This window comes from Opisthorchis viverrini, assembly GCF_000715545.1.
Source record: "Opisthorchis viverrini unplaced genomic scaffold opera_v5_284, whole genome shotgun sequence".
Classification (NCBI taxonomy): Eukaryota; Metazoa; Platyhelminthes; class Trematoda; order Opisthorchiida; family Opisthorchiidae; genus Opisthorchis; species Opisthorchis viverrini.
In genome coordinates, this window is record NW_008751943.1 from 311,699 (window position 1) to 327,273 (window position 15,575).

A 15,575-nucleotide genomic window follows, 5' to 3' on the forward strand; every position below is an offset into this window, starting at 1 on the left:
GGCCTGGTGCAGCACATTCAGTTGCCTGAGAACATCACAAACGAGAGATTCAGCTGAGTACTAGATGAGTCTCCGCAAAACCAAATTAGTTTGCAAATGAGTGTGTACCGCTAACTCTAAAGGTTGTTCCGGAAACAAAAAAACGAATACGGGATGCAGAGTTCCGAAGTTATTTGACGTAGTTCCTGTCGCGCACATGGATGGTCACAATATCTTTTCATTTGAGTTTATCCGTGACTTCAGAGAAAATATAGGAGCCTGATGGAATTTGATTTCTCCTTATGTAAAGGCACCTAGTGACTGAACAACAGAGGGGCTTATTCATTCACAAATCCGCGTTGGTGCTGTCACCGATCTAGGACCACAATCCTCATCTGTTAAGTACCGAAGCTATCGGCGTTGGAGCTCGAAAAATTCATTAGAAGCGTTAGTCGGATCGACCCAACTGGGATTTAATAAATGCTTTCATTCAGCACTTGAACATGTAGCCATTGGAGAACAACTAAAAATACGCACTTGATAAATTCCAAAAATATCAAAAAAGGGAGCAGCCAGGGCAAATTCTACGCTGGGTAAAATCAATTTTGGTCAGTTACGTTGAAGTTTGTTTTGAAGGATCGTGAAAAGAATTTGACAGCACTTTCGATGGTCACTTGAGATTCTCCACTGACAGTCGTGCACACCATCTATATCTAAATCACACTGCAGAGAAAGTTTCAACACAACTAACCAGCTAACTGTCGCCAAAAATTGTCAGCATATATTTCGAGTTATTTATGATATCGGAGGTTTTCGGATCGCGCGTCATACGTAGACAGATTACCCTGTTGCAATTTAGCCCTAAAGGAAGATAACGCAATGGAAAAAGCATGAAAAAGCAGGAACGAAACATAAACAAGACAGTGAGACCACAGCTAAACTTTGTCAGCTGATTACTGAAAATGATATCAGCAACATTTTTCATCCGGAAAACTGACAGATTGGAAGTTTTGTCTCTCCAAACTATCCATCTACAACAACCTTCAAACAGACTCCTTTTTGTCTGTCAAGTGTTGAAAAACCCAATTTCACCCAAAAATGGAGCGAACTCTTCAAAGTTTGCCTTCTCACCACTTCCTCTAACGATTCAATTAATTGAGCATAAACGCGACAGTCGTGGGGGAAAGGTACAAGTTATCAGTCACACAGGCCTTTCGCCGGTTACGAAGTCCATTGAGGTGTCAGACAATGCCAGGTCACGTGTGCGACTGAAGCACAGATGACATTATATCCCAAGCTCATTGCGGATTCATTTATATTAGTTTGACTTTTGTTTCGAGTATCCAATATGATTTGTAAAACACTACTACCGTGTATCTCGGCCATGTAAGTATTTGTTCTATCATCCCAATGGATAGAATATACAGTAGACAATTCGAATTTTTCACTAGTTACAGAAATAAGAACTGCCTTAGTTTTTCAGTTCCTTAGGTTGTATTTCAAGGGCAGCTGCGTGTAGCAATAGTAAAAAAATATTAAAAGCAGCATCTGCTTAGGATGTTTACTATACGAGTTGTCCTTAGGGTAGAGGTTTTGGACCGGATGTCCAACTCACGTTAAAGATCGCACTAAGGGCTAAAGTAATGATGTATCTGAGTAAACTCGGAATAAGTCATCTCTTCTGAGGCGAAAGTGAAACAAGCAGGATGCCAGATTGAGGCTGACCCAAGCCAACACACCATCGATCGTCACAACCAGAACAGTTAATGTGTCGTCGTTCGATGAATCGGGCGCACCAATCACATTGCTCAAGTGTGAACACGTTCGCCTTTCAGACGTGGATAATTCAGAAGAGTCCAGCGTGCATTGGTGGAGTAGTGGTTACACGCTCGCCTCGCATGTCAGATGTCCGAGGTTCGAATCTCGGCACGGCCATTGAATATGGACTGCTGATGAGCTCCAATGCANGAGGTCGGGTTCGAACCACGGACCTTCCGGTCAGTAAATTCGCGCTTTAACCACTGAGCCAACTCGCCAGAACAGGAGGACGACCGTTCAAAACGAGAATGGTGTGACTATGAACAAAATACCGATCCCGTAAAACCCCGAAATTGCAATTAACTAAGTGAAAGTTCCTAGAGTCGAAGGTGTTGAATTCCAATTTAAAATGAAGAGTTCAAGTATATGTGGCACTGGAATTAGACACGTGATCGCTGACTAATCCACCCACCTTCCACCAATCGGACAAGTACCTTAGCGGCTGAACTATCGAAGAGGCATGTTTTCTGGCACGTTGATCTGGACTAATTATCTGTTGTTTGGACTACATGACTGAGAGTCGTTATGTTTTCCGGTTAAGCTATTTTTTACAACACGGGTATTACTTAGAAATATGTCGATTCTGAAAACTGGTAGTTTTACGCTGGCTTGGTTTAGTGCAGTGAACTGAAGACATTTTTCGACAGGCACTTTGAGAGTTGACCGGTTGCACTTTCGATCAGAGTCCCATGAATACGGACTTCTGTACCAGTTAACAACAGGAGAATTTTCCAACCAGATGCTAACACCATAGTTATTTTACGTGGCGGACTTAAGGAACAATAGTCTTCTCGTGTGACCAGAGTCCACAACTGTGAAGTTTCGTTAGGAGTATACAAGCTACTAAATTCAGTAGTATGGATATATCAAAATTTACGCAACAATATTAATCGGCTCTTAGGTGTTGTTTTGCACATCCAAGTCATTCAACGTTCAAAGTGGTCAACAACCGTTTTTGGCAGGTTTGACGGGAAATTCTCCCATCTGTTAGCTATCGAAATGCGATTCAGTGGACTAAATTCCCAGGTTTCGACAAGCACTCAGACGTTGTCGGACAGCCAAACACGCTTTCCTGAAAAAAGCAGAAAAAAAACTGTGAACAGATTCTACCGAGATTCACCGGGTGTGAAAAACGTGCTGGAAACCATGTAAATGTCAACCCGAAAACAGAGATTGTCCCGCTTCCAAAATACTTTCAAGTTGTCGGCTGATCATCTGAACAGACGACAAAAGAGCTGCTCTTGTGTGCAACATATCCCCTCTAACCTTGACTGTCTAGAAGTGCCTCTTAGAGTGTTGAATGAACCATGCAAAGGCCGAGTGCGAAAATATATTAAACAATATTTTGTGTATTATATTATATTATATTGCATTATATTGTATGGTAGTGGTTAAAGCGTGAATTTACTGACCGGAAGGTCCGTGGTTCGAACCCGACCTCTACCTCTCGACTTCCCCTGCCTAGACTTGGGCAACCTGGCAGTATTCCGGCCCTCGTGCAACCTTCGGGTGGCATGGCAGTTAGACACCGGATAGGTGCTACAACTGAGCGATTTGCTATCTGAGTTCCTGTCGTCACCAGTCGTCTTGCGATCCTCAAGAAATGAGGATAGAATGCCAGGGAAATNAATGGGAGAATGGTAGACGTCTAAGTTATACATCGTTCATAGAAGGCGTTTCAGTCCAGTCTCTCGTTCACCATGGATGAAACAATTTTGAGGAGACACGGCAGTCGTCGAAAATGGCACCATTCGAAAACGCAAGAAGCGGTTACATGAAACAGACTACTCACTAGGCTACTGAAAGCTTTTCGACAGCTCACGACCGGTTTCGCCCTTATCGGAGCTGTATCATCGGGCTCTTTAGTCTCCGAGTATCTCTACGCTTCAACGAAGCCGCAGCTGACACCTCCCGCAGTCATTTGTTTGGAACTTTCCATAAAGGTGAGTATACATTTAACAGTGAGGTGAACCAGATCAGGACAAGATTTTTCAGACAGAAATTCCAAACAAAGCGAACATGGCTGCCGCGAAACAATTACGACACTTATTAGCGGAATGGGTAGAAAGTTTGGATGAATTTTTACAACAGAGATGTTAACAAAACCCAGAGCAAACGAATTTTTGAAGATGAGGAATAAAAATAGGCCCACTGTGACTTTTGCAATCTAAGCGTGCGTTTTTTGCCGTAATTATTGGATAACTGGAAAAATATTACTAAGTATCACTGAGTATCATTTTCAGGAATGCGAGTGTTGAAGAAAGAGGTGCTTTTACCACAGAAAAACGCAAAAGTCTTTTATGGACAAGGAATTGTTTTTTTTACTAAGCGATTTCTAGGCGTTAATTCAAGCGCCAAAGTAACCCAGGTTTCTGGTTTTATTCTAAAAATGTACCTCTTGGAACACTAACAACGTTTCCGTTTTCAGCACAATAGACGGAGCCTTCAGTATGGTATGGTACTCTCTGGAATTATGCTTCTCACGGTGTGCTTTCCTTCTCCCTCGGTCAAACCCTTTCCTTGCCTGTGTCTGCTTTTCTTTGCGTCTACCTCATAGACTTGATATGCATTGGTAATCCTTCATGAACTTTTAACGTTTGACATGTCGAACCAATTTGGTCGCGCATCTTTTACGCGCACTTTTTGGTCATTTTGCATTACCACGTGTTGTGCGCAGGCGTCGAGGTGCAGTCTTCTTCGGCCTTTCTTTGCACTTGCAATACTTCGTGCATCAGTTTAGACGTGAGTCGCAAACCGAGATCGATTTCCCATCTTCTCCGGGCTTTCTTTGGACTTGCTCTACTTCGTGCAACAGTTTAGACGGAAACCCCCATAATTTGAGTCTGTACCCCTTTTATTACGTAATTTATTCATGTAGTACCGCATCTATTGATAAATCTCAAGAATCCACAATTTCTGGCTTGTGATTTTGCGCGTCATTCAAGTGGACTTTCCCGAATACGTCGAAGTAATCTACACACGGTGCAAGTAGAGCACGCGACGTGGGAGGTGCGACAATCCGTACAACACTGCCACGATAGGGCGAAATTTTCATTTTTAAGACAAAAGAGTTTGATCGATGAGAATAATTATTTACCAATGTGGATGAGATTGGGTTCTTCTCGGAATATTTCCTGTTCGATTCACAAATGAAGTAATCCGAACAAGCACTACAGGTTCCGCAAAATGTGCATTCAATAACAAACACTAAATACTGCTAAAAAGTAACAAATAACAACGTTTGAAGCAGAAGGATTGACCTTTGTATACATCCTTTTCAAAAATTTAAAAATCCAAGACACTTTTCGAAACGTAAAGGAAGGCTTATAATATCTCTGATTGTACTTTCTTCCCCCCCCCCAGTCAAACTCTTCTCTTATCTGCTGCTGTCTACTACGTCCATCCTATGGACTCAATTTACACTTTTTTATCCCTCATAAACTTTAACCTTTGGCTTGTCGAACCAGTTTGGTCGGCCATTCGTTACGCGGGCATTTTGACCTATTCGCATTACCACGTGTTGTACCCAGGCGTGAGTCGCAAACCGAGACCGATTTCCCATCTTCTCCGGGCTTTCTTTGGACTTGCACTACTTTGTGCAACAGTTTAGACGGAAACCCCCATAATTTGAGGTTTGTACTCCTTTTATTACGTATTTTAAACATGCAGTATCGCATTTCATTGATAAATCTGAAGAATCCACAATTTCTGGATTGTGATTTTGCGCGTCACTCAAGTGGGTTTTGCAGGATACGTCGAAATAATTTACACGTGGGAATCCTCAAACAGTCTTTGAGTATTCATTTGAAATGGGAGCACCAATGAATCTTTTGTGTTTTAGTGTTTGAAGGCTGAAATTACGGTGAAAAGTCTGTCTTCTGCTTTAGTTTGACAGTTTGACGATCCAGTACGTCATAACTTTTCTGATGTCAAACATGACCTCTAAGAACGATGAAACTTTGAGAAATGCTATCAAGAAATGTACTTGAATGCAGTCTCTTCCTGACACCTTCGGTTGATGACAAGGCGCAAGGTCCATTGAAATTTCAAGTTGTGCCACACCTGTTTTTCTTTATATGAGTGCCTATCCGCTGAGAGGCAGTTTTGATTATGTCGACTTCGGGAAGAACTCGTGCGAGCCACATTGGGTTAGTCGGAAGGCAAAGTGATGGATCAATAAGTGTGGATGATAGGTACCGATACCGCAAAAATTTATTGGAATCTAACAGGCTGAAAATCCCTGAATGCCCAATCGATGGGCCAAAACATTCTATCTGACCAATCCAGGCTCATTCAGCAAGGTATATCGTCAGATGCACGAAGATGATGTGTCGAATCGATACCCATCTCCACTGCATATATTAGGAAGACAAAAAACTTTCTGTTGGTGATGTGTTTGAATGTTGATAACTGGGGTGTAGTTATTGTATGTAGCAAAGCAAAGAACTTAGACCGCGGCTCTACACCGATTACGAAAGGACCTATCAAAATTCAAGCGAAGGGTTAACTGGTTAACTGGTTCTTTGTGTGACCCGGGACGGATTTTCTATTTCATAAAGAGCACTACTCACAAGGTTGCTGAAGAGGCTGTGGTAGCGAACGGCTGGTTTCGCCCTTCTTGGGGCTGGCTCGTCAGGTAGACGCAGTCCCCGAGTTTTGGTCAATCTTATGTTCTGCTAGAACACAAACTGGACAGACTTCGAGAAACGCTTTCATTCGCATATCACTTTAGTTTTCACAGGAGACTCAGTTGAATTTCTCGTTTATGCTATTCTTTAACTGAATGTGCTGCCACATGTTTCAGTTGGCATGATATTCCATAATGCATTTGATATGTCGAAGGGAAAACAGTCGTGGGTTGTCAAAGAGTTTTCAGCAAACTTGTGGTAATTTTCTTTATGAAAGTTTACCTCGATATTTCGGATGTCGCGCCAACTGAAATATGAAACGACCATTCAGTTGAAGAACATCCTAAACGAAGGATTCAGTTGAGTCCCCTGTGAAAACCAAATTGATATGCAAAGTAAGGATTTCGTTCGACTCTCTGTTTGTATGCGTTCCGTTTTTGTATACATTAAGACTAACTGGATTTGATGATCAAACTAATTTCAACAGAATGAGTTCACTATGATTAGCTCAGCGACGGAAGCATGTCTGGTGCACACCACTGACAGTTTGCGCGTCGAAGCACCTTGTTGCAGGTAATTTCCAACCAATCAGCTACTTCGGGAACTTGGAAGTCTGTGTGGCAAGACCAGTTATGCCCAGATTTTCCAAAGTTTCCTGCATTTGTCGACAAAATTTATTTGTTCCTCGCTTGCTTGGGAGGTTGATCGACACAAGGTATTCAATCTATTCAGTCCTATTTCTCCCCAGACTCGTTTGAATGAACAAATTTAATTAACTCAATAGAGAACGGAGGTATTAGTCGTCGTGACCCGCTAGCTTATGGGGGCTTAGCCGACGTTTCTAACCACAGAACATGGAACTCAATTCTGCCTCAGACGACGATTTGGTGCTTGATTTCGTCCACGCCAGAAAATTTTCAACATTGACGATTATGGAATTTCGCTACTCAGTGGAAGTGGACGGAAAAGGTATATTGTAAATACAGGGTGTTCCCGTAGATTTTCAATTACCTTCTATATTTCTGAAGGTTTTAATGGCAGGCTATCTGGACTGATGTAAAACTTTTTGTTTTCCGTGGACTTTCTTCATCTTTGAAAAGGCAGTGTAACAGCATTTTTCTATTGTTGGTGAACTTTTATAAGGAAATGACCTGTCTAGCTGGATTGTGGCCACAGTCGCATGAGTTCATGGGCAGTGCGACTGTTTGAGGACTAAGTTGAAGATCTATCTTTCTTATCGTGTTATTGAAACCGAAGCTGAAGCTGAAATGGAAGCCACAAAGAAGATAGTGGGATAGAAATTCTGATATTATCTTTACCGAGCTATTTGTGAGATGCCTCGATGTTTATGAAGCAACCAAAGTGTGATCAAATGTGATCCAAAATGATTGCTTGTGATGCGCTCATCATCTAATTTAAGGTGATCGGTCCTATCGCATTCGTTCGTGTTTACATTATGGGTTTCCGGGACTTTATGATTTCCGTTGAAATCAATCAACAGGGGGCCGAACTGGTGGCATCACACAAAAAAAATCCACGAAAATGTTCGTCACATAGTCATCATGCAGAAATCTTCAATTCTACATCTACCATGTGCAAAACCAAATACACATCCTGAGGATGGTGAGCAACATTGATGCTAGACGGAACAAACTACTCACAAGGTTGCTGAAGAATTTTTGACCGCTCTCTTCGGGGGTCATCAGGTAGGCATACTCCCATATTTTGCGTCAAACTCAAACCCAAATTGGACAAATTACGACAAATACTCTCATTCGCGCAGGAATTTGGTTTTGACAGTAGACTAGAGTGAATTTTGTTGAATCTCTCGTTTACGGTGATCGTCTCCAACTGAATGTGCCGCAAAACGCCACCTCATGTTTCGATTGGTACGATATTTGAGATATCGCAATACTTTGTTGCCTAGACGTAACCCACCTACCCTAGGGTTTGCGAAAACTCTAGCAGCCAAGTTAACCAATGCTCTACTTCTGGCTTGGACTTCTCCTGTAGCCCACTATAAGATAAGTATCTCTCCACATGGACACTTCTGCTAATCTGGAGATGAACTCCTCAACTGTACATTTCGGTAGGTCACCAAATATGGTAATGTTCAGTTAGTCTGCCTGAGTTTCTGGTGGATATTGAGCGATACGTTAAAAAGCGACAAGTGATCGTAAAAGGTCCCAACTAGCTTTGATCATTACCTAGTTCCTCTAAACAAATACGTCAAAGAAGGACCCCTACGTGGATACGCTTAGGATTTCGTTCCACAACTCTATTCTTTTTTAACAAGCAATTGCACAATTCTGGCAAAATTATGTGTGGAACATTCGTTTAACTCGAAAATTTCAAAGGGAACCACAATGAAGCAACCAAAGTGTGATCAAATGTGATCCAAAATGATTGCTTGTGATGCGCTCATCATCTAATTTAAGGTGATCGGTCCTATCGCATTCGTTCGTGTTTACATTATGGGTTTCCGGGACTTTATGATTTCCGTTGAAATCAATCAACAGGGGGCCGAACTAGTGGCATCACACAAAAAAAATCCACGAAAATGTTCGTCACATAGTCATCATGCAGAAATCTTCAATTCTACATCTACCATGTGCAAAACCAAATACACATCCTGAGGATGGTGAGCAACATTGATGCTAGACGGAACAAACTACTCACAAGGTTGCTGAAGAATTTTTGACCTAACAGTATGTCAACATTAATTTTTGTTGGCATTCAACTATTTGAAACTCCGCTTTTTGAATCTGCTGTGGAGATAATCTTTAGACACTGGTGTAGTAAGGTGGGAGATGGTATCAAACCAAAATGGAATATGGCCAATTTCTTGGGAAATGTCATCATCTTCATACCGTCCTCAGTGGAGCTCTTACCTTTTTTCTTCCTCTCATCAGATTTTCATCTCTGTGCAGGTATTGTTCTCCCGGTGTCTGGGAACCACTCACACGCACAGCAATTGCCGAGTACGTTCCACATATGATTCCCAGGGGGAGAAAGTACTGAAGGATCATCAGAATCACAGTGTACGTTGACCTTAGTTCAAGAGTGAGTTCACCGTCATAGACTGTTAAGAAATATTCCCTACTTGGTGTTGTTCCTCTTGTGGTCAGGTTGGAGAAGAGGAGTGACCAATCTTCCACACAATAAGTACCAGTCTCCGATAGTTCAACCCGATTCACGATCATTATTGGAAGCGGAATGAGACAGGCAAAGAACCATACTCCAACAAGTAGAGCTACAGCTGTACGGTGTTGAATTCGGGGCCGAAGTGGAAAGTAAACGAGGACAAAGCGGTCCAGTGCGATCACCACATGTGTGAGTGAACTGACAAATACACTTATTCCTTGAAAATAATTGATTAGCTTGCATAAGGTTTCACCAAACGGCCAACAAAAGGCCGCAATTTCCGTCACGATATATGGTGGGATGCAAAGTAAAGCCAGGAGGAAATCGGCCAGGCTTAAGTTAAACAAGAATAGGCTTGTAATGCTTGGACCTCTACCACTCCGTTGGCGTGGAACGAAAGGCACGGGTTGATTAGGTCCAAACGAGTGTGGTTCTGGATGTTTAACTTGGTTATGTCCGTCCTTCGATTGCGATGTCCTGCTTTCTGCCATTGACCTGCTATTTTTCTGTAGTATCGTCTCATGCAAGTTCTCTTGTTTCGAGTTCAGTGCTAATTCTTTGCAGTTGCAATCCTGATGGCTACTTGGTCTCTCGTCATCCCACAAAGTGCCAGACAAGTGTTCTCTATGCGTTCTACGTTTGACCATCTTACAGGCTTCGCGAAAGTAAACGGACTTGATGTACCGAGCGCAACGCATATAACGTAAACGCAGAAGAATGCACACAATTGCGTTTCCAACGGTCGCTACAAACACAAGCAGGCTGAACAAAATTGTGAGCAACACAACTTCCCAGAGGTCAAATTCAGAAACCATAATCCATCGTTTGGTGACTGTCACGTTGTGTATCATGTTGGAGTGGAATTAAATGCCGTTCGGGAGAGTCTAAAAGAATGTTCGATCATGATTACTTTCAAACTTATAAAAAATCTCAAGTTAAGCCCTCAAACCTAGAAATCCCGGCAAATCCTCCGATTGGTGGCACGTTTTTGCTTGGCCAATCAGAATTCAGCAAACACCTGTTTGGTCGTATGATGGGCAAGCACGGTAGTAAGACTTTAGTACAATGAGAAATTTCCTCGACATACGCTGTAAAATTTTTAAAGATGAGATCCTTGAATTAAACGTGTCCAAGCTAATTCTGTATAAATATATCATCTTTGGTGTGCAAAAAGAAAACGATGAAGCCGGAAACAGATAAATGTTGAAGGCGTTCACTTTGGTTCAGGTTGTCCTGATTCGTTGAAATTTCACTCCCTTCTTCCTTCCCACTGAACAAAGCCTTTATATGCAATGGGAGGCAAAGATTTTTACGGACAACGTTTCGAGCGGGTTGCTTAAATTTTACCGCTTGTCACATTTTCTGGGAAACGTTTGACTGGTTCTGCAACATCAGCTGTTTTTTGTTTGTCAGAAAACACTTGTTAGGTTTGACAAAACTGGTCCCATATTCAGAGTGGGGTTATTGCTTCGTTTAAAAACTTATCCACTTACTGATATACAGTAAGGTGAACAGCATGGTGAACAGGAGACAGGTAATTTAATGTCCATTTTTCAAGCGGGTATCAAGCACGGTTAGGGGGCAAAAATGTGACAGTCTGCTAGTTTAAAAACGTTAAGTGACTGAAAAGGAGTTTGATAACCGCGATGCTATCATGTTTTTAAAACCTAGACTCGGGGAAATATATGGAGCCAGATGCAACGCAGTCGGTTAAGGCGATTGAATCGATGCATGCCCATTGCGCTTAGCTGGTCAGCCATCGACAGTTATCCTAGGTAGAACAAAGCAACAAATCGTGCCGAGTCAAGCGATTCCGCGTTCATTGTGAAGCCAACTTAGTTTAACCTTTGGGTGAATAACTTGCAGATCTCTGCTCACAACAGCAACGAATTTACACCCGTGCGACGGAAAGCATGGAACTCTCTTGGAAAAACCGTTACACTGAGCATGCGCATCTAAATGCAATGAAACTGACCAAATAACGGGATTACTTTGATCAGCGGAGACACTGTAGAGTAGACACGCATTTTGTTATCGTTCAGACAGTCCCACTCGCTTCCAACCTAACAAGAAGAAGAACGTTCGACCATATTAGCCTCCAGAATGGCGACCCGCGTGGTCGTTGAGCTGTAACACCTTCATAGTGCATGGCTGTCGTCACCTGAAGGAAGCCGGGACTAGGGTTTGAATATTGCCGGGTTGCCCATGCCGGGAAAGGAACAGTTGAGATCCCAGAGTTCGGTTCGGGCCACGGAGTTTCCGGTCAGTAAGCTCAAGGCTTGACCACTGAACTAGCTCGAGCTAAGGAAATCAGATTCACCCTTCACACTTAGGTTGGTTAAGAAAAATCGGTCCTTCAATCAGTTCTGTTATCCTAGTCCTGAGACACAAAATGTACATATTCAAAGAATTTTAGGTGGGTATGTAGGGGAATTCGTTTGTGAGCCAGATGACTGTTTGGATGAGTTCTTTACCAGGCGTTCGTAGTCCACGTATTCGACGGGGGTGAACCTGGCTGACAGCCGTATATGTTGCAAGTGATCAAATGACTTCGTTTGATTTGGTGAATACGTTGCAAGTGATCAAATGACTTCGTTTGATTCCGTATTCCGTGCTCCGCATGGGAACTGTTCTACTGCTGTATCAAAGGTATCCTAGATGTACGGACTGCCCACGAAGCTGCCCCAACTGGCTTCTGCACAAGTCCGAGGGTTATTCAAACAGTCTTCAGTGTTGGATAAACCGGGCATTTTATTTCATCAAAAACACGTCATGGCAACTCATTTTCAGATGAACTTATCACGGGTGTTGAGAAACAAGCAGAGACCATTCCTAGCAGATTGCCGATCAGCAAGAATTCACTCCAAGAAGCCAACCTTTGAAGCCAAGCCTACACACGGTGCCCTTAAACGGACACTGAGGGGTAGTGCTTGATGACAGATACGGACTTGAACCCCTGCTCCATTCACGCAATACAGCATAGTGGGATTGGACATCAAAACATCTTAGCGAAATAAACTCATTTACAAATAAATATGGTTTCGCGAGAGACTCACCTGGAACCAAGTTGAATCGCTCTTTTAGGATGTGTTCAAGCAACTAAATGTGCTGCTCCAGGCCGTCTTATGTTTCAGTTGGTACGATATTCGAGATATCGCGATACGTGTATAGACTTTATACATTATTCATAAGGTTATTGAAGAGTTATTTTGTTTGCAAATTAGTGTATTTCGCTAAGTTCGTGCAATTTGGTTTCAAGTAGAACATAAGGTTGACGAATACTTTGGGACTGAGCCTGCCTGATGAGCCCTAAGAAGGGCAATCCCGGTCGTAGTTTGTCGAAGTGTTTCCAGTAACCTTATGAGTAGTGTATTACAACTAAACATCTGTTTAATATAGGTACCTCACGGTATGGTCGCTGCCTCTACCGGAGAGGAAGCAGTTGGGTTTTCAAAGATCTATTTCTGCCAGTTTGGTAAGTTTATTATCTGTGCGTTGCTTGTGGCCTTTTTCCGTTGGTGAATAAATAAGCCAATTTTGGAAGTCAAACTCAAACAGATCATGCTTTTTACACACGGCTTATAAAATGATAAAGAGCTCGGCCGTCGCAAGTGATAGTCTGCGTGTTGGCTGTTTGTCCAAGTAATCGAACGTAAATGGAATAAAAATGGAATGGTCTAGTACCTTAGTCAGTTATGTGTGACCATTTAAGGTTCCGGCAACATGTATACATATGTAGACTTGCTATGGTAAGGCAATCTGACTATCAGCAGGAGCTTGTTTTGTGCGGCCCGGGTGATTTTCAGGGTATTGGCACTTTCGAGGGTTTGCTAATTAGAGTTTTTGCCAGCTCATATCTACAACAGCCAGGAAATACGGTTTGTAATGGGGTTTGGTATACTCAGATTTGACGTGGAATAAATTTGTCATCTGAAGGACCACTGCGTTGCAAATTAGGTGAGTGCTAACTAAAATCGCTCGCGCGGCAGCTTATCGAGAATCAGGCTCATCTGCTGACTATTCTGAATCTATCGCACCTTCTCTAAATGGAACTGGTCGCGAGCGTATTCAATAGTTTTCGCATTTACTAAACATGTACTGAGGTCTGCTTTACTGTCAACTCTGGCGGTACGGTCGTACCGTATCACTTTCGGGGCAATCAGATGTTCAGCTGACTTTCGTTAAATCATAAAAAATCGCGGCCAAATTGAAAAGGAAGCATTATCTGTTGGTTTTTGTGTGAAGACAATCCACAGAATACATTGTGGCGGATAGTTTATACTTTCAGAGACTGCAAGTCATGGTTGATTAATTTTCAGAATTCGTCCTAATCCAACTGCGGAGTAACATACAAACAGAAGTCGATTTTTGGCCATCCAGATACATCGTCGTATCTGCGACGATGGTGGCTTCAACATTTGTAACCAACGGCAAAATCCAACACATTTTTCGGAAGCTCTTGGGCATCTTGCTATCGCCCCTCTAACCGCTTCCATAGTAACTGCACATTGCTATGTACTTCAGAATGGGTAGCCCGCCTGAATAGGATTAGGCTAATGGTTCAAAGCGTATCTGATTTATAAACCGTTGGTTATCATTTAACAATGGGCAGTGATGTTATATTACACAAATTTGGGCATGATGTAATGGAAAACTGCACGAAGGGTATCATAGTGATAGCTGTTGCGTAAAAACACACTCATAAGCCTTCCATTTATGTGACCGATAGTGAATTGGTTCATAGCTGCTGGCAGCAGGCAATGTATTTTCGTCGGAACTAAGAACTTTAGTGTAATTTGTTACTCCACTGCTTTTATGCTTTCTCAAAGTGACCAGAGACATCTTTGGTAGTCGGGCTTAGGATACTAAAACGGTATTTATCCTGAGCGAACGTTTTGTGCAATTTTGTATTTTTGAAAACGAATACTAGTGTGCATCTTACAAATCACAGGTAATTCAAGATTGGCCCAGCCCATTCTACCATCCCCAATCCAACGGGTATGTTGAACGTTTTGTTGAAAGTCATAAACGGGAGCGTGGGGGAGCAGAATAAATGGTAAACATAATGTGTACAAGATTTGTGGTCATATCGAGCGGCATCCAGTAACTCGGAACCTAATCAGCAGTATCTTGGCAAAATAATTTACCGAGGGAAACGAACTTTGTGTCACCGAAAAATGTATTCTTATGAGGAGTTGTAACAAGAAGAGACGAAATGGGGCAATATCAGGTTGATGCTCTCTCCTTCAGTGACTGCGTCTGTGTAAGGAACTTTCGGGGAGGTTGAGAAGAGTGGACAGCTGGAATAGTTCAAAAACGCATCAAAAACTTATCATAGAGGGCTCAAGTTGAGAGATTTGATTGGACGTCCCATGACAGTCCAATATGCACCCGACAGAGTCATTTGTCAGTATCATTCAACAATACTGCCCTCGCCTGAGTTTTTCGTGAACACGATCTGAACAAAACACTGAGACTGAAATCATGGCTTTCGCTACTCACAGAGCTCTATGTCACTCCAGACGTGACAGTTCATGCGCCTTAGGCTACCTATCAAGAGACATCCTAGTTGTAACTACTATCATAAGGGACTGAAACGTTTCGAGCATTTTTTTCACTTTCATTTCATCCCACAAACCGGCCACTCTGCCGAATCGATTGTTGCGTTATTTAGCATACATTCAACACTAAAGCAGTAACACTGGATTCGAACCTGTTTCAGAAACTGGCTTGGGAAAGCCTGACTACAGTGGGCTACATACACACGTCTAGGAATATCTGGACTGAGAAATAAGGCGTGTCAGGACGGGCCCAGATATGAAAAAAGCACATGTTGAGGGAGTGACGCATCCACAAGGTCCCCATCGCTACGACACGTTCGGAAAGTAGGTGAGTTGGCGGCTCCCACCAAACACGGCTTAGCAACATACGATCAGCGTGGTGGGCCTGAGAGTGCTCACGACCGGAACACCGCCATTGGCTGTACGGAGTGAACAAATGAGCGAC